Consider the following 21,364-nt stretch of genomic DNA (forward strand, 5'->3'; position numbering starts at 1 on the left):
AAGATAAGTGGATCATGCCACTGTAAAAAGTGGGGATAATGATTTCCACCGATGAAACCTTTCTAGGCCCCACTGTAGTGTTTATTTGTCATCCAACCTGTTTATAAGATCATACAGACATAAATGATCAGAAAAAACAAATATAATCTTAATACAAAAACTTCAGTGACCCCTAAGAATTTTTCAACGGTGGATGTTCAATTCAACTGTTTCCTCTAGTGTGGTCCATCTGAACATTGGATATGCATGGGTATTTTTTGTCTCAAGTCATAAAATTATCTGGTAAAATGGATGGATGGATTAGATAAAATACATTGATCATGGTGGACCTCACAAAGTTCACACATTACGGCTAAGCTTAGTGAGTTACTCATACGCTAACCGCTTCCGCAGTGAGCATACTCGGTACGCCAAGCGCAGTGAGTTACTCAAGAAAGTTTCAACAATCATATTTCCAGCCCCACCGCTTTTCTGCGATATGACCTTCTTTCTTAAATATTCCTCGTTTGCATTAAAATAAGCCCGTGAAGGAGTCAGACGGAGTGGATATAACACAAATGACACAGTGGGACCGTGAGAGCACTCCAGGTTACAAGCAAGTCCCGTCTGCGAGCACGGAGGTTCCATCTAGGGCCGAGAGTTGAGACTCCTCGTCCGTGCTCCAGCACTGCCAATCTGCAAGTGAATGGACAGAATCATCTACACGCGTACGACGCCCAAGCACTTTGGGGTCCACCATATTGTATATTGAAATCCACCCCGTCCATCAGGTGGACACCCTCATGTTCGCACTTTGGGGTCCACCATATTGTATATTGAAATCCACCCCGTCCATCAGGAGAACACTTGTTCACTGTACATACGGAGGATCAGCCATATAAGACTCAGTTTCGCTACATCAATGTGTAGCATATAAAATTGCACGGAAAACCCCTTAAGTTAACTGGCAGACTGAGTGGAGATACCTCGTTTCAACACTTGAGGTCTTGGTATCGATCCCTAGTGGGGGTGGCTAACATGGAGTGTGTACTGACATGGGTGTGTACTAACAAGCTAACCCAAAAGAAAAAAAAAACAAAAAGAGTTCACGCGTTATCAGGCAAAACAGGTTCTATGAAATGCACACATTGCCCGATGGACAAACTTAGGGTTGGTTTCACATGCCCACCGTCACTGTGGCGTGGTCACCTCAAGGAGAAGTAATGGAAGCCATCCATCTCAAGTGGACCTTACTAAAAACTCTTATTTATGTGTCCATCCATTTTGCCAACTCATTATAAGGCCTGAGCCATCCAAAGTTCAAGTGGATCACACCATAGGAAGAGGGAAATAATGATGTCTACCATCGTTGAAACCATCCTAGGGCCAAAGTGATGTTAATTTGTAACCTGTTGAGCATTCCTCTCTCTCTCTCTCTCTCTCTCTCTCTCTATATATATATATATATGCACGGTGTTGATTTTTGACATATATCATGGTGGGTCCCACACAGCTCGACCACATGGGAAGTTCCCATATATATGGAAAAGGCTAGCTCTTTGCGTCGAGATGGGAACTTCCTATGAGGTCGAGCTGTGTGGGACCCACCATGATGTATGTCGAAATTCAACACCGTGCATTTGATGGCCCCCCTTTAAATTATGGGATATTCCAAAAATCAGCTGTATACATAATTCAAGTGGGTCATACCATCTAAAATCATGTGAAGACATGCCTAAAACATACAAAATCACTTGGTGAGGCCCATCTAAAATTTGGATGCATCTGAAACTTGGTCTGACCCATCATCCAAGTGGGACACATAATGGATGGGCTGATTTTGTGAACCGCATCTCTATGGGCCCAACAAATTATTATGAATTTTTTTAACGGGAGGGTAACCCCTCTCAACGTTTGCATGTGGTGTGGCCCAGCAAGTCATGGATTGACTTGATTTTTAAGCCCAAGGCCCACCATGGAATGGTGCACCTGACTGATGGGGTAGATGTTCAATATGCATCAAAGTGGCGCCCACACAGCTTTCCCATGAGGCTCCACACACACAGACCTCATGGCAACTTACCGTAAGGTTGAGCTGTGTGTACCCCACCGTGATGTGTGTCGAGTATCTACTCCATCAGTCAGATGCATTATTCCATGGTGGGCCAAGTTCTTAAAAATCAAGTCAATCCATAACTTGAGTGGGCCACACCACATACAACAGTTGAGAGAGGTTACCCTCCCATTAAAACACTCATAATTATTTATTAGGCCCACCAAGATGTGGTTCACAAATCCAGCCCATCCATTGTGTGTTTCCCACTTAAATGAGGGGTCACTTAAATGAGTGGTCAAACCATGTTTCAGCCTCATCTAGAACTAGTTGGGCCTCACCAAGTGCATTAATTATTTTATACATGTCTTGACATGGTTTTAGATGGTATGGCCCACCTGAGTTCCCACCTGAGTTCCCACCTGAGTTCGGTATATGGCTGATTTTTGGGATATCCTATACCCAAAATGGGACCAATCAAATACGCAGTGTTGATTTTCCATGTACATCATGGTGGGGCCCACACGACTCAACATCATGAGAAGTTGCCATATATATCTATATATCTATATATATATATATATATATATATATATATATATATATATATATATATATATATATATATATATATATATATATAGTGGAACGCTCACCTACCTACCAGTTCCCATTGAACTTGTGCAAACTTTTTTTAGAACACATCGTATGTGATGTGACTCTAAAATTTGAACAGTCCACGTGAAGAGCACCTCATGAAATCCCCTGGACCCAATTTTTACTTTGATCCAAAACTTTGGTGGGCCATGAAAAATAAAAACAGTTTCCTTCCGTGATTTGTATTTCTCTATGCTATGGCCCGCCAAAATTTTAGATCAGGGTGAAAATCATGGACCGCTCGGATTAGACGCTTATGACACCTGGTCAAAAGTACGCATGTGCATAGGTGCAAAGGTGAGCATCTCTCTCTCTCTCTCTCTCTCTCTCTCTCTCTCTCTCTGGTCAAGATCACGAGAACTTCCCACGAGGTCGAGCTGTGTAGGCCCCACCGTGATGCATGTCAAACGTCAACACTGTGCATTTGATGGGTCCCCTTTAAATGATGGGATATCCCAAAAATCAACCGTATACGGAACTCAGGTGGGCCATCCATCTAAAATCATGTGAAGACATGCCTAAAACATATAAAATCACTTGGTGGGGGCCACATAAAATTTGGATGCATTTAAAACTTGGTCTGACCCCTCATCCAAGTGGGACACACATAATGGATGGGCTGGATTTGTGAACCACACCTCGGAGGGCCTAACAAATGATTATGAATGTTTCGATGGGAGGGTAACCCCTCTCAACTTTTGTATGTGGTATGGCCCATAAAAGTCATCGATTGACTTGATTTTTAAGCCCGAGGCCAACCATGGAATGGTGCATCTGACTTATGCGGTAGATGTTCAACAAGCATCACGATAGGCCCACAGAAGTTCCCATGAGCTCGACCGCATAGAACCATTTTCCCGTGTGTGTGTGTGTGTTGGGGGGGTTACCCTCTCATTAAAACATTCATAATCATTTGTTGGGCCCACCGAGATGTGGTTCACAAATCCAACCCATCCATTATGTGTGTCCCACTTGGATGAGGAGTCAGACTAAGTTGCAGACGCATCCAAATTTCAGGTCAGCCCCACCAAGTGCTTTTATATGTTTTACGCAACTCTTCACATGATTTTAGATGGTATGGCCAACCTGAGTTCCGTATATGGTTGATTTTCGGGATATTGTATAATTTAACGGGGACCCATCAAATGCACGGTGTTGATTTTCGACACACATCATGGTGGCGCCCACACAGCTCGACCTCATGGGAAGTTCCCATGCGGTCAACCGCATAGAACCGTTTCCACACACACATATATATAATCTTGATCCCAAACTCCAGTGGCTTTTCCGAGAAGTTCTATATTCAGTGGTGTGGTTCACTTGTGCTTTGGATATGCCTCAATTCTAAGTACATGCCCTAAAATGATCCGATAAAACAGATGAACGGCGTGGATAATTAAAACACATATGGCCCCACAGTTTACACAGTAACCAATCGATGTGCTGGGTAGCCTTAGCGTGTACGTGTGAAGAAATCCGTTCCAATCATGGTTAGGCAACATGCGCATCTTTAAGCACGTGCGTGCAACCCACCTGATCGATAGCCCCGAGCATGCAACCTTACTTCTGCATTATTTAATAAAATAAAAATAAATAAATAACAATTTTCACATTCAAATTCCAAATGTAAATGGTAGGAATATAATGCCTCTATTGTACAAACAAGGGTATACTAAGAACCAGGGAGAACAATTTCCGGAAAAAAATAAAAATAAAATGGCTGCAATGTATATTCAAGCAACAATAGAAAGTATCATATAGTGAAAGAAAAGAAAAGAAAAAGATTGAAATTGGACTTGATGGTGGGTCACCAGCTCAAGCCCCTACTTCCAGTCACCCAACAACAGAGCTCTCCCCATCCTTTCCTGTGAAAATATTCCATATCCCAAGATGGAAAAGACCGATCATATGTTCGGACATAACAAATTGAATACTTGTAAGATTCACAGGCAAACAGTTCCACGACACTATTTAAAATTGTGTATCACCTGTGCTAGATTGCCTTTCCAATAGCCCTTACTGCCCTCCTTCCCAATCAACATAATGGCCTTGTAAAACTTGCAGGCAGAGGCACAAACAAAATTATAGTCTTCAAGACAACGATAATGAGGTTGAAGGATGAAGATATGTCCTGCAAAACCAGGAGCAGCCGCAGCTAAAAATACGAATCCAGATTCATCTAAATCCAACCGAAGCAGCTGCAACCATAAGCTGCTGATCACACTCCAAACTTTAGCAGGAACAGCTTTCCCATTCCAACCAACATCAGCTAAAACCCGTCCAAACAGAGGCGTCTGCAACCACTACCTGAACCAAGTAGCAACAACAACCCACATGGAGCAGCTGCATTGATTTACATTTACACACAGAACACTCAAATACACACCTCGATTTCACACATACCCTTCCCCTGCCCACCAACACACTATATAACACACTCCATTATAACTGTGATCTGATCTTGATGGAGTAGAATTGCATAATATTATTGGTGTAGCCAATCCCAATTAGTTGGGATAACGCTTAGATGATGATGCTGGCGACTAAGCATCCACATGTCTTGTAAGATTCATCTAGAATAAAAGTTATCAACATGCATCTTTTATGAAAGTACAATGTACCAGACAAGAAAGGAAACACAGAAAAGTAATAGAGAAGTCTACATTACATCTAGTAAAAAGATCCAGATTAACCATGCTTAAAAGAAGAGCACTCACAAATTCTTCAAGCCTAGTTGTTGAACAAAATCTAGACATCCTTTCACAAGCTTCACCAGATCGAAATTTGTTAAAGCATGAAAGTTGCTTTCACCAATTAAAAAGAAAAAAGAAATATTTACCTTCTTATTTATTTCCAGAACAAGAAAATTCACATTTTTACATCTCCTAGCCACTTTAAACAGAAACAAACCATTTCTTGCATTATAATCGCCGGAATGATTATAGGGTTGAGAATTCAATGGAACTACAGTGCATGTACATCAAGAAAACATTTACTAAATAAAAAATTCCAATTTATTAGTCAGATACATCCAGCTAGACCAAATACTGCTTTTTCTTTTCTAGATTGAAACAGGGTAGATAGTTGATGATCTTTTCATATATAACTAATGTGACATATGGAGAGATAGGACTTATAATTATGCCATGTGCCTCGCTCAGACATCTCCTAATAATTTTTCTTTCTAATACAACAAAAAAGCTCATCACTTGTAGTTTTCCATGCACTGTTCATGAAACAGAATGAAGGTTCTTCTTGAAACAATGCTGGGTTTCAAAATCAATTTGAAAGCACTATGTATAAGTGTGTTTTGCATAGATGATAAAAGCCATATATATAAGATCTTGACGTCACCAAAGAATATATCAAAATCAAGTTGAAAGCACTATGGATAAGTGCATTTTGCAGAAAGTATTAAGTACAATAAACGGGTGTGAAATGACTACAGAGACTGTCCACACATCACACGAACATATCATGACAGTTTTACATTCAAATAAACCATTCCATTCATCCATCAATTAGATGGATGTAGCAACTACAGCTAGTAATGAAGGCTTGCACATTCAGTTCCAAGTAATCATATACAACAAATATATAGGAGACCATAGGTACCTGCATATAACATAGTGGTTAGAGTAATGGAAAAGAAGTAAAACTAGTAAATAGCAATCCCATGAAATAGGACACTCTTCTACAACCTAAAAACTCACTTTCTCCTCATTTCATCTGTTCTCTGAGATGTTGCTTTTATCATTGAGATTTTATATTTATGATTTTTGGCATTCCTTTACAATTTTCTTTTGGATATTGATAACTGCAGTTGTACTTTGCAGTTGAGAATTAGTACCCAATAAAATAGATTAAGTTAAGATGGGCATTAAGTGGATTTTGATCCTTGCTCAGTTCACATTTTTTTTAGCACGCTTGGCAAAATTAGATTGTCAGTCATGCGTCTGGTGAGCTGGACCACTTGTTGATGTATGTCGCACTATGGCTCGACCACTTTCCAAAAGTCACATGGATTGGATGATCCTATTCCTACCCGTCTTCTTTTGCTTTTTTCTAATTGATGCTGATTGTTTCCTTCTTTTTTTTCTTTTTTTTTTCCATGGTCTATGATTCAGACAGTTAAGATTGTCTGTTCACTGGGATTTTTTCTACCTCAGCTCATTGTGAGTGCCCCACCAGATGAGCAGTTAGATCACAGGCTACTGTTCCACTTAGACCAATTTTTGTGCAGTGAACATGGTTAATGGTTATTCTTGCCAAAATAACAAAAAGTCCTTGTGAACGACTTAGTAGATGTGATGAAGGCAAAAAAAAAAGCTGGTGTAACTACTATGATCATCTTTAGCCTGGAGAATGGAATTAGTGTCTCAGTCGAATGCTATAACTAGTTTTCAAGCTTAGCTAACATTTATCATACTTTAAAAACGATTTTGCTCCAAGAAAATTTTCAAGGATCCATTGTTTTGAAACAAAATTGAATAAAAATGATAAAACAAACACAACTATGCATGGCATAGTTCTAAAACTCACAAACTCAAATCGAAACTCATCCTATTGATAAGGTTGAGCAAGAAGTGGTGCTTAAAATCAGGCGGCCATCCAATCTGAATGTCTGAGATGTGTGCAATCTTGTGCCCATCATTACCTTTCTCCTTCTTGCATCCCCTTTGTAAATGGAGACAACCATAGATTTGTAGACATTCAAAATTTGTTAAGTTGCAACCTAGATGGCAAACACTCCAATTACAATGGTTGCACCACATTTGTAGCACAAAAATGAAAAGTTTGCAAAGAAAATAGCTATTGATTGACATTCAATGTAAGCTTGTCGCTCACCTGATAAGCAGGCCGGCCTGATTTTTAGTTCAACCACCAGCTGCCCTTTGCTCATTTTCTTACAACTGTACGAGGATAGCACATGTGCTGCTAGGCCCCTTCTCCATCTCATTTGTTCGAGTTCCATTTGCATTCCTTGATGAAATTATGGTGTTTAAATGTTCTGTTTGCCAAATAAATCAGCCAACCATAGAAAGCAATCCAGTAACAAAAAAGGAGCTAGTTAACAGTGCTCAAACAGAATTTATATGGCATGTACAGGTTTTCAATTTGCATAAATGGACCCATAGTTCTTTGGAATTTACTTCATTATACAGTATGTATAATCAAGGTAAGTGTGTTATTGAATAATAACATCCTTCAATGCATAAATGGACCCATAGTTCTTTGGAATTATCTTTTAAATGCATTAGCAATGGAAAATCGTAAAAAAATAAAAATAAAAATAAAAACTTTTCATCCAAGAAAAAAAAAAAAAAAACAGCGGAAGTTGAAATCACTCAAAACATATAGCAACAGTTGGGCAAATACAACAGTTCTATCCACCTTCAAGACCATGTGGAACTACAGACAACAACAAGGGATATGGACTGTAGAATTTTACACTGGATGTTACACGGATTCATGAAGCAGGCCATACATTTTACAGTGCATTGGGAATTAGAAAGTCAACAATTCAGAATTTTCAGTGTCTGATGCAGGACAATTAACCATATGCTCTAAAAGCTCGAACTGTTAGATTATGGCGAATTAATCCCTTCATCGCATAGCCCAGGCCCCACATTGCATGGGTTAGGACCTCGGTACCCCCCTCGTGGGCCCCAAATTACAGGAGTACCGCCTCACACGGGCCGCCCACCACTAGAGCTGTACACGAGCAGAGAAAGTTCAGGTACTCGCTTGACTTAACTCGCAAGTACTCGACTCGACTCTACTCGTCAGGTGTTTGAGCCGAGTACGAGTGGTTTTTTTCTACTCGTTATGAGTTTGAAAAGAGTACGAGCAAAGTAGTGCTCGACTCGGTACTCTACTTGGTACTCGACTCGTGTCCATCTTTTTTTCTAGTGGTTTTTTTCTACACATTGTCCGTCTTTCTCGATTGTCTATTTCTTAGACACCTAATTGACCATTAGGATGGGCAGTTTTTGGTGCAGAGGTCATCTACCTGAGTTAGACTAATATCAATGGTCTGGATTACTCAAACATGGTCTGTACTCGTACAAATTGCAGACAGGAGCGTGCTGTTAATAATAATACCGGTTTCATAGAAACCAGATCCAGTCCCACTTGGAGAAAGTAAGTTTTTGTCCACTCACTCTCCATACTATAACATCCACTACACGTCTACACCTCATCTTCACCTCCATGCAAAAATAAGATTGATCTGAAAATGTGGTGGGCCACACCATGGAATAATGTAAAATCACGGCTAAAAACTTTAATTCAACCAGTCTCGACTGACCATTGGATCAAGTGGATATTTGGTATGGATCTTCGTCCGGGTGGGGCTCACCATATGAACAGATTCGATGGCTTATAGAAAACACGGTACACGCCAGGAAGGTTTCTATGTTGGGTGTCCCCATCCCCACCGCTCTCTATAGTGTGGTCCACTTGACGTTTGAATCTTTCTGATTTTGGGACCCAAGTCTTGAAATGATGTTATGCAACCGATACATGGAGTGGATTTCACACGTACATCACAGTGGCCCAAACAGGTCGGGTGTTGCACGCTCTTCCTGGGAAGGGTTTTTAGAGGATTCCATTCCTTTTGACTGTGGCCGTTAGATTTTAAAGCTGACACGCGGCAGGTGGTGGGGTGAATTTAGATCTGAATTTCTCATATTAAAGCTGACTGGTACTCGTTTTCTACTCGTACTCGCTGGTATTCGGGCAAGTAGAGCACGAGCAGCGAATTCATGCTCGATGGCCGAGTAGAGCCGAGTACGAGCAGGACACGGGCATTAAGAGTCGAGTACGAGTAGGGCGATACTCGGCTCACCTCGACTCGTGTACAGCTCTACCCACCGCGAGTGTGTCCCCGCATCTCATAGGCTACCCCACTCAAGCCCGGTGTGAAATGCGCATAAATCACCCTCGGTGAGGAGTCTCGAACATAAGACCTCCCCCGTGGGCCCCAAATCACATGGGTCACCCACCTCAAGTGTGTCCCCACATCCCACGGGCTACCCCACTCAAGCCCGGTGTGAAAATGTCCCTGCATTAGTGTCTAGTCATAGATGCACTAACAGTAAGTGAACGTGAACCCACATGCATCTGATTAAATTCGAAAGGGAAAACCTCAGACCAAGTTTTGAGAGCCACGCATTTGTTTTGCAAAGTGTAGCCCACCTTGCCAGTGGGTCACCCTGAATCCTGGGCTAAAACATCAGTATACTGTTGCTATTCTGATGAATGGATTGGATATCAGATGTATCATGCCATGCTGGATGTAGTGTTCAAATTATCGGCGACAATATCGAATTGTCGCCGATAATATCGGTATCGCTAGCTCAGTGATACCGAAACCCCATTTATTCGTTTCGGTACCAGGAATCACCGATAATCTCGCCGATAATATCAGATTGTCGATATTTTCGAAATGTCGCCGATATTTCAATATTCCCACCAACCACAGGTGGGAACTGTAGCCAACAACCCACCTTTATCAATAAAATGGCGATGTTGTCGACGATAAAATCGTCGAAATCAAAAACAAAAAACACAAAAAATACTTGTTTTTCACCCGGATCTATTTGAAGATGTGAATTCCCGACTGTTAAGTGTAGATTGACAACTTTCCGGTAAGATTCAACCCCAAAAAAATCTGTTTTTTCGTCAAAAATTCCTCTGGCAACTTCTCCAGAAAAGAATCGGCTTGCGGGCCGAGATCTTGTTGGAAAATACAGGTTTTTAAAAAAAAAAATTTGGGATGAGGGAGAGGGATTTTCGGGTTGAAAATCCGGAGAAATTGGTGGGAAGGAGATAAATTTTTGAAAATTTTGGATGGGGAGAGGGATTTTCGGGGTTTTAATGAAATTGGGGATCGGGCGTGAAATCGGATTGCGTACTTAGTTCCTCAGTATGCTCTTATTGTACTGAGTAAACTCTGTTGGGCCCACTACGAATGTATCTGGTCGATCCATGCGGTCCATCCGTTTTTCCATCTTATTTTAGGGGTTGAGACCAAAATTTAAGCATACCAAAAGATTAAGTGGACCATACCATTGGAAACAGTTGGAATAATGACTTCTACCGTTAAAACCTTTCTAGGGGCCACAATGATGTTTATTTCTCATCCAACTTGTTCATAAGATCGCACAGACATGGATGAAGGTAAAACACAAATAGAAGTTTAACCTAAAACTTCTGTGGCCCCCAAGAAATTTTCAACGGTAGATGTTCAATTCATACTGTTTCCTAGGGTGTGGTCCACTTGAGTTTTGGATATACTTTGTTTTTAGGCTCCAGACCTAAAATTATCTGTTTAAATGGATGGACGGAGTGGATAAAATACATAAATCACGATGGACCCCACAGAGTTTACCCAGTACGCTTAGCGTACCGAGTTACTCAGTACGCAATCGGGCGTGCTTTGGTGCTTTGACGGTGCAGGTCAGTGCTTCGTGGGCCCACCATGATGCATCTATTGTATCCATGTTGTCCATTAATTTTTAAATATCATTTTAAAGCTTGATCCAAAAAATGAGGTAGATCTAAAACTCAGGTGGACCACACCACGGGAAAACAGTTGAGATTGGATATCCACCATTTAAATCCTCCTAAGGCCCACTGTACTGTTTATTTGACATCCCATCTGTTAATTAGGTCATACAAACCCAGATGAAGGGAAAAAACAAAGATCAGGTTGTTCCAAAACCTTTATTGCCTCCAAAAAGTTTTTAATGGTCAAAGTTCATTCAACACTGCTTCCTGTAATGTGGTCCAATTGAGATTGGGATATACCTCATTTTTTTTCTCATACCGTAAAATGATCTATAAAAATAGATAGACAGCACGGATGAAACACATACCTCGTGGTGGGGCCCACAGAGCACCAACCACCAACCATTGGCTAGTGGCAGGGGGAGTACCCAATCCGTTTCCGCAGCGGATGGGCATAGATCAGGGACCCGGATTTCCTGCAAAAGCCTTTCCCGTTCCCGCGCTGCAAACTCAGGTGGGGGTGGTGGTGGGGCCCACTGTGATGTTGTGAGAAATCCTCGCCGTCCATCCGTTTTGTGATTTCATTTTAAGACATGTTGCCAAAAACAAACCGTATCCAAAGCTCAAGGAAGTAACGATGCTAAGGACACCCACCGTTGAAACCTTCCTAGGCTCCACTGTATTGTTTATTTTACATCCAACCCTTTGATATGGTCGCAAACACCTGGATGGAGTGAAAAAACAAATATAATCTTGATCTAAAACTTCTATGGCCCTTAAGAATTTTTCAACAGTAGTAATTTAATTACCACCGTGTGACGTCACCAAGTTTTGTGGGTCCCATCATGACTGATGAGGTATGAGTTATATCCAAACCGTCCTTCCACTTGGTGAGCTCGTCGTAAGTCTTGATCTGAGAAATTTCAAGTGGACCCACCACAGAAAACCGTGGGAGTCGTCACACCCACCATTGAAACATTTATAGGGCCCACAGTGATGTATTTTTGAGATTCATCCTATTCATAAGTTAACATAGAGATAGATGAAGTGAAAACAAAAATATCAGCTTCATCGGAAACTACTGTGGTCCCTAAGAAGTTTTGAACAGTGGATGTCACTGTCCCCATTATTTTCTATGGTGGGGTCCAGATCGTACGGTTGGTTTAATCAAGCCATTAATCTGGTTACCTATCACGAATGGACCATGATTCCCCAAACTTTCAAAGGGAAGAACCCTATCTTTTTTTTTGAATTCATGGCCAGAAATGTGTATTTTTGTTTTAATTCATTTACTTTTGCATGTCTTAATTGTTATAAGCTTGCATTTGTATTATATAAACTCATTTTGGTTACTATTTGAGTGATTTCTTACGACAACGAATGCCTTTTGGCCCCCATTAAATGGAAACTTCTAATTTAATGCATTCTTTTTGCAATTTTTTTATTCCTGAATATGTAAATATGTGTATTTACGCATGTCCTGAAGTTTCACTGAAAAATTCCACGATTTTCTCCATGTTTCCCCCTTTTTCCCTACATTTTCGGTTATCAGCGATAACAATATTATATCTTTATCTCTGGCTAGTGAAACTTGTAGCGATACCGACAACTCGAACACTGGCTGGATGTGGCTCTTAAATGAGCTATATTGAACACACATTTGTGCTTGGCAAATTTCAGAATTTCATATAACAAATACAAGCCCATGACACCCAGTGATGCCTTTTTCCTGAATTCCCCTCCTACAATCCTGCCACTGACTTCGTCCATCAATCCTTCAAAAAAAAGAAAAAATGAAGAAGATACATTGTTGGAGACAAATGTAAAACCCACTCTCTAGCACATACCTTATCATATCCTAAACCACACTGCATTTATGTCAGGAAATTGATCATTTGTAGAAGATGGAGGAAAGGATAATATGTAGCTGAAACTTCTGGCCAGATGCTCCTGTCTTCTGCATGACAAAAAGAAAAGTCTATTAGAACTTTGTTGCTTGTTTGGTACTTGGAAATGCATGGCATGTATAATGACGGTAAAGGAATGGAAGAGGGTAATGGAACTAATATGTGGTATCATATTCTTGCAGGAAATAATGCAAGGATATAAAACTGCTAAAATACAATTATATTTACACAAATTACTCTACATATATGAAGCTATGTAACCCCACTAAAGTGTCTGTACAAACCTCAAGTTTCTGGAATACCAGTCATTGTAGGTGCTCATGAGCCGCCCACTCACAATAATTCCATACCAGACCCACATGCCAAAATTACTGCATTCTATCTGCTAAGCTGATTGGGAGTGGCATGGGAGATTTCTGATAGTTGGAAAATACTGGAACTCCGCCATCGGGAGCAGCAGTCGGCTGACATTTTGTCAGGCAAGCTAGACCTTTGAAACCATTGGTCTAACTCAATGCATGGTGTGGCCTACATGAGGATTGGATTGGTCCACTTTCCATGCATTGGAGGAATGCGCAACATTTTGTTGTGCATTTGCACATGTGAAATGGGTTGTCCGGTATCATGAGTAGTGGTCCCCACCCCTTGGGGGGATGAAAAAAAAAAGAGAGAGAAATTAAATGAACTTTTTAACCTAGAGGTTTTGCAACACTTACCTGAGATAAAAGTAATGGAAATACTTCTTCTTTCTAATATTTTAACTAAAGAATATCAATCATATAGAGAAGAATATTTCTTACCTGCCTAATACATTACCCAAAGATGGATTACAAAAAATAGCATAAAATACTTGTAAACATGCCAAGGAATAGGAATACATAACAAAATTATCGTGCCATTCAAGAAACGTACTAAATACTTGTAATAGAGCTATGTGGTCTAACCTGGAAATATACAAGTGAGGTCGATGTCATGATGAATGTCCCAGAAGGAATATGGAATCCGTATACCAATCATTGTCATCTACAAGCTGTAAAAGACGCATGCAAAGGAGGTCAACAAGATTTAACATGTGATATATCTTATCACAATAAGTTCAAATTGGGGGCACAAACACGAAGCATAGGAATTTGCTAACAGAAAATGGGAATGAAAGATGAAAAAAATAATCAAATTCAAGATAAAAACTAAAACTATGCAATGGTGATGTTTAAGCCTAGAGCTTGATGGATGACTTGGGAGTAAACCTCGTACTCATAAGCCATGGTTTTATGGCATATATGTTCCACAAAAAGAAGGTTGTCATGGTTCATCCACTTGGATATACCTTTTTTAGAAATAAATCCTTGTTCTTCATGTGCTGCGAAAACAAATAAGGTTTAAGTACTCCTGGTTCAATCCCCATGATTCAAATAATAAGCTTTGATTTTAAGATGAGAGAAGATCATTTACATCTGGTAATATAATCTCAACATTTGATAGCTGAAGGTTCCTAAGGAATGAATGTGGAAAGTTAGCTTATATAACTTCTTCAATAGGATTCTCTAATTGTATTTAACATGCTTAGAGATTTTTCCTCTCCATTGTTGTGAATATTATGGAAACATCATTAGAATTACAACAATTTGGTTTCCTCCTCTTCTGTAGACTGAAGGTTTCAAATTCAATTTGAGAAAAAGTGGAGCTTGCTGAATTGTCTCACTGTATAAGGTTTGAAAAATCTGTAGTATCATTAAGAACAAGCCAAGCGACCATACACAGTCGGGTGATATCTATGATAATGACGACAATGATGTTGGCATTTGTATGTATGCATGAACCAGTATGTACCTCAAGAAGTCCGATGATGATTTGGAATTTGTCTTGAATCCGTTGTATGTAAACAACTTGATATCTGTCCCAACGAGATAGCGGCCGACCATTGTCTGTGCTCATGTTCATACTGAAACAACCATTTCAGCAGAAACTTTGATGCAGTAGATGTTACTACATGGGCTGATGGAGGCAAAATCTAATGATACGAAGAGATGCTAAATGAAATGAGTACAAAGAACTCATTAGTTTTAAAACTGGGTAGAGAAATAAATTCACAAGTGAAAGAGAAACTACATATAGACGGTAATTACATCCCCAACGATGGAGATTCTAAGACTGTTTTCCACAGTTAAAAATATATGTGCCAGAGAATATAATGGCTGGTTTAATCTCAGTATCAATTTATGATGAAAAAAGAAAATTAAAGAAACTCTTTGATTGACTCCCTTCCAATGTCTGATTCTTTTATGAGGTTGGTGAGCTTACAATTGACCTAATTGAGCTACTGGATAAAAAAATCTGGAGTACGGGCAAAAGTTTTGAATATTGAATGACAAGAGTATCATTTTCAATAAAAGTTCAAGAATCATTTGGACAACCAAATAAAATTTTAAAAAACTTTTATGATTATGATTATGATTATGATTCGAGGTATTTATATGACAAACTGATTTTAAATACCTTTATAGTCATTCAAAAAAATTCTAAGACTACAGTTTCTTAAACTTCAACAGCCTCATGTATATATCACCATATTTGTTTCTCTGTGTTTAAGCTACAGTCACCAACTACATCAGATGGGCTGACAATAATTTTGTGTTTTGCACATGGATCAGGGAATTTTCATGCTGGTTTCTGGGTACTTTAGGCTCCCAAAGGACATCCCAAAACCTGTCTGGCGATATCCAATGTCTTACATCGGTTTCAATTTCTGGACACTTCAGGTACTCAAAACCATCTGAACCTGTGTTTTTTTGGAACAAGGCACTAAGGTGCTGTTTGGAATTCCTTGAAATACAGGAAGACCCATTCATCTAGTTTGGAATGAGAATGCAACAATAAACCCATTACTATTGTATTCATGTTGTGGTTATTTCTGCAGACAGTGAGTGCTTAGTGCATCCCAACATCCACAATTTTCGGAGTGCTCCAAATGCCTCTACCTAAGAAAATGTAGTCATTTCCCAACGTTCTCATTCTGGGGTTGATCCAAAGTTCCAAACAGACTTGTTATCTTCCTTCCTTTCTTTCTTTATATTAATATTAATTCCACTTAACCAATCAAAATTGTCTGCAGATTGTGGGTGGAACTACATGGCAAAGACAAAAAAATAGTACGCAACCCTTGAATTTCTGTAAATTGACAGAGATTGTGGCACATATAATAATCAAATGAAAAGCCTTTCAGGAACCTTTTCTATATTTACTTCTTAGGTAACGTCGGTTCTGGTTACCCGATAAAGCCATACTTCAAATACACCTTTTATTCCATGTCCATTAAGACATTTGCCAGTCTTTCTTTCTTTTTTTTTTCTTTTTTTTTTTTCAGTTGGGTGTGTGCATTGTGACATGAATCTTTTTGCACCAGTTAATTTGATGTGGGTGGTTGACAGTAGATAGAGAAAATGATCACTGTCAAATGAGTGGTCGATAGCTGACAATGGAGGTGGTTGGTCTGACTGATCATGACAATGTTTAAGACGGCACACGCGACATGTCAGGCTCATTTCAGTGGTTATTGCAAGAATGAGAAAACAAAACATCCCTGAAGAATTGAAGATATCAAGAAAATGAAAATAAAAATTGCAATGTCATAAGAGGATCAAAAATTCAAAATAGATGGTGACATTAAAAAAGATGAAAGAAATAGACCATTTTATATTACTAGTGAATCAGTTGAGAAGAGTAAGCCATTGCACTTCATGATTCTAGCTTCAAGCCCTTTAAGTCGGTGTTGTGCGTGTGGAGCCAGTTGCAGAACCGATGCCTGCCAATAAGAAATAGATAGATCAAACATTGGTTGCTCCAGAATGTTGATCAGATGGACAATGAGGACACCTCAGAAATCTACTGGATTTGAAAATCAAACCCTTCAATCAGTGGCCTACAAATAAAACAGTCCAAAGATCAATGGTCTAGGATCTCCCAATCATGTTGGGGACCATCAGATCAATGACCTGGACCAGTGAACCATGGCCCCACTCACAAAATCCTGCAATTCAGTAAACCAAACATTCGCTGATGTGTGGGATCCTGTAATACCTCCACTATCAATTGCATCAGGCTTGCCACAGCCCATTGATTTCTTGAGAAGATGATCAGAGAGCTGAGAGGTTATTTGAATCTACCCATCCCTTCCAGCACATTGATAAAAACATCATATTCGTTCTTCCCACAATATGGTTATTCAAACAACTCCTTACTATATGGGAGGAAAGGGGAATCCAAACACCTTAGGAATTGCATAGACTTTTGCCTGAGGATCTGCCACCTGAGCAACCTCTGAAGATCCAAACCTACAGGCATCTAATCGACCCCTAAGGGATCATTTGGTAACCTGTAAAGAATTTATTTCCAGGAAACAAATCACATTAGATCAAGATTCCACATTAGATTTTGGTAGCTGAAAATCACGAATCCCTAATTTCCTCAAATTCCTTCAATATGAAGTCCCCAATATCCTCCAGTTCCTAAAATCCCCAATTCCCCAATTTCCAAAATCCACAACTCCCCAATTCCTAAGATCCACAAACCCCCAAATCCTCCATGGGCGAAAGAAAAATTAATAAACAGAGAGAGAGAGAGAGAGAGAGAGAGAGAGAGAGAGAGAGAGAGAGAGAGAGTACCAAAGTAAGAAGGAGAGTGGAGGAGGAGTTGCTGGTCGAGCTTCGGCAGATTCTGTTAGCATGATATTCTTTCTTCACTGTATGGAGAAACCATCTCCTTTTCAGATTTCTGTAGCATGAGATGGAGAAAGAGAGAGGGAGGGAGAGATGGGTAGAGAAAGGCTAGAGCCCGCGAGAATGATAATAAAACCTCGCGGGCTCTTTTTGGGCGCAGATTGGGTATTACACCCACCGCACGGAGCTAGAGACGAGAGCTCCTACCGAGAGCTCTGTGGGGCCATAGTGATGTATGTAGTTTATCTACGCCGTCCATTAATTTTGTCAAGTAATTTTAGTAGATAATCGCAAAACGTAGTAATATCGAAGGCCCAAATGGACCACGCCATTACCAATAAATTTTTAACGGTAGGTTCTTAATCTCCACTGTTTCCTATAGTGTGGTCTATTTGAGCCTTGATCTGCCTCCTTTTTTACATTCATGTCCTAAAATGAGGAGTCAAAATGGATGGACGGCTTAGATAAAACATATACATTGTGGTGGGCCCATAGAGCTCTTACGGGACTGCCTACCTCTAGATATGACCAGTAGAGTTAGTCACTTTTGTCTATGGATGAAAGCCGTAGCAATATAGCTCCAGTTTATACTCAAAACCAAAAGCCCATATAGTCCATTGCCTTTACTCAATGTTTTAGGGTGATTTTGAATGGCACCAAACAACAAACCCATTTCGGGTACTCGAGAGTAGAGATATCTAGTGACTCTAGTAAGGCGGTTGCGCCCCTTGCCAAGGAGGCGAGCGGGTCCTGGGCTTTGTCGTAATGGAGGAGAAGGATTGATGCTCTTAGACGTCCATATCTCCTGTAAACCTAGGTAAGCAAACGTGGTGGTGGATGGTCTAGTTAGGCTGGTGACCAAGTCCTAAGTAGGGACGATTTTCAGATCCAAGGAGTCCCTGCCCTCTATCATTAAGGGTAACATGTTTTTGGATAAAGTAGATTTGGACTACCTTAGGGAGGTATAATCCTCTCAGGGTGTATTTTCCTTCATTTACTCACAGGATATGCGGGCCTTCTCCTTTTGTTGATAGCCTTGCCCGAATTAGTTCTAGCTCTGTATAGCCTTGGCTTTCGTTGTTATGCAATACAAGCTCTCCTTTTTGGAGATATATATATATATATATATATATATATCGATCGTTTGACCAAGAAGTTCAAACGATTGAGCATGGTCTAAAACTGTCTAATAAACAATCTATATAATTTTGGAGATGTTTGAGCAAAGAACTCGAGCTATCAAAGTCCCCTAACTCAGCCTAGGGTCCATCAAACCAATTAGTTCCAGTATCAAACCAATTAGTTCCAATGGAAGAGCCTAAAATATCATTGACATAACACTTATGTGGCTATTTTAGCTGGACATCGTACGGATTAGGTTGAAAGTCGGGCGGGTTGGGTTGGTGCGCAACCCTAGCCCAACCCAAGGTTCCTATACCTCAACCCTAACTTTAACCCAACCCAATCTCAGGTTGGGAATTCTCAACCCAAGCGGTCTCGGCCGGGTTGGCCGGGTTGGTCAGGTAAATATATGTTAATATTTTCATTATTACATTAGTCTATTATAATTAAAATACATGTCTATTTTTTTGTACCTATAATTTTATTAATTATATATGTAGTTATTTATTGTAAAGAAGTTCATTTTTTTCTAAACAAACAAGCAAAAATATAGGAAAAAACTCCTTTAAAAGTTGTATTGTGTATCAAACAATCTATTTGGAAGAGAGAAATCCAACGTAACTTGTTAGCTTGAGTAATTAGAAATTAGTGGACCAATGAAACTTGACGGCATTAGAATTTCATGTGCCTTCAACATAGAAGATCTACATTCAATTATAATTAATTTATAGCAAATTTATATATTGATCAGGTTCGAATTGGGTCAGGCAACCCGAGACCTCAACCCACGCCTAACCCAAGTTTTATCGGGTTGGTTTTTGTATGGCCCAGGCCCAAGACCAAACCCGATACATCCTGACCAAGCCTGACCTAGTGTCGGGTCGGTCACGGGTCAGTTGGGTTGAACCCGCCCAACTTTCAGCCCTAGTACGGATTGTTAGAAATAAGATGTTTTTTTATTAGAGCCTTACATGGATCGAGCCATATCTCGTTAACTGTACGTCAGTTTGACCTGAAAATTGGTCAATTTAGATATCGTAACAAACTCTACCAGATGGTCTAGTTGAATCTGACAATGCACATCTACATCTGAATTGGATTTGATTGTTAGAAATAAGATGTTTTTTTCTATCAGAGCCTTACATGGATCGAGCCATATCTCGTTAACTGTACATCGGTTTGACCTGAAAATTGGTCAATTTAGATATCTTAACAAACTCAACCAGATGGTCTGGTTGAATCTGATGATGCACATCTACATCTGAATTGGATTTGATTGGAATTGTTCATCTTATTTTCAAAGGATCACATTCACTTGAAATCAAATTAATGTGCTGAAACTTGAACCCTATACCAATGGAAATACGCAAAAGACATCTAGCAGCTTAGATTGTCTGATCAAGAGCTCAATCTAAATAAACTGGTCGTTTCACTCTTACGTAAGCTACAGTGAAATATAATAAATAAAGAGTATGGCACACCTTGTGGGAATTTCAGATATCACACGTTCCTCATGTTGGCAACTTTCCATGGTGGTGAGGTTTCCATGAGCTTCTGATGCTACCTACATCTTGGATTCTCTTCTCAGCATCAACATGAAGTCGCATTTTTGACTGTTGCCATCGCCGCCTCTGCACTGTGTTTGAACGTTAGGACTCAATTCTGCTGCATGACCGTCTGTCCCTCTGCATCTATATTCAAAACTGGCCCCTTGGGTTACTGTAAACTGCACTTCCATTTCTTGGAACAAATCTGACCCTTAAATAATCAAACAAGTATAATATTTGATTGATGATCCATCTAAAATGGGACCCATAATTCAGAAAGTTTAAATTGTATCACGTGTAGTTCTTGACACCTGCGTATCATCCACCATAGCCTTCGATGGTATACAAATTTTGAATGTGAATGATAGGAATCCCACTACCACTGGCAAAAAAATCAGTGCTCAAACATTAGCTGCTGTCTAATATGTATCCTATTCCAACCCAAATAATAATAATAATAATGACATAATTAAATTGAGATGGCAAGGTTTGCTAAGCTTTCACGTACGTAGATCTCCTGCCATAAACATCGATCCAGCCACTTGCGACATTGATTAGATCAGATCATGTGGTTAAAGCATCGGGCTATTTCACTCTTCCGGTGGGCCACAATGCAAAAACAAATATTTTACTAAAATCGAGTGGCGCGTAATAAGGGAAGTTCAGATAACAGCTTTCTGTGAACGATGAGGGTTTCTTTGTGCGTGTGAGGTCTGGAAGCATCAGGAAAATAGAGTTCGTAATTAGTATGCAGTGGAGGAAGAAAGAAAGCATAAATAATAAAAATAAAGAGGTCGGCTAATTCCACACACACGTGGGGACCGTACAATCGACATGCGGGTGTATGTGTCATAATAGGAGAAATATGTA

The 21,364-nt window shown here is 39.8% G+C and overlaps 1 long non-coding RNA gene across 4 annotated transcripts; it reads right to left on the minus strand.

The window, feature by feature from the left end:
• Positions 1-4,279: 4,279 nt before the first annotated feature.
• On the minus strand, positions 4,280-18,061 carry LOC131236320 (uncharacterized). Of its 4 annotated transcripts, XR_009166683.1 has the most exons (8): positions 17,772-18,061; positions 17,378-17,482; positions 14,055-14,140; positions 13,051-13,160; positions 7,538-7,700; positions 5,407-7,424; positions 4,678-4,820; positions 4,280-4,554 (listed from the first exon to the last, which is right to left on the minus strand). It is a non-coding gene; the product is annotated as an uncharacterized LOC131236320 (long non-coding RNA). The 4 variants fall into 4 exon arrangements; XR_009166684.1 differs by lacking the exons at positions 17,378-17,482; positions 17,772-18,061 and adding an exon at positions 14,941-15,066; XR_009166682.1 differs by lacking the exons at positions 13,051-13,160; positions 14,055-14,140; positions 17,378-17,482; positions 17,772-18,061 and having other exon boundaries at positions 5,407-5,456; positions 5,529-7,424; positions 7,538-8,333.
• Between the last annotated feature and the right edge of the window lie 3,303 nt (positions 18,062-21,364).

This window comes from Magnolia sinica, unplaced genomic scaffold, assembly GCF_029962835.1.
Source record: "Magnolia sinica isolate HGM2019 unplaced genomic scaffold, MsV1 ctg360, whole genome shotgun sequence".
Taxonomy (NCBI): Eukaryota; Viridiplantae; Streptophyta; class Magnoliopsida; order Magnoliales; family Magnoliaceae; genus Magnolia; species Magnolia sinica.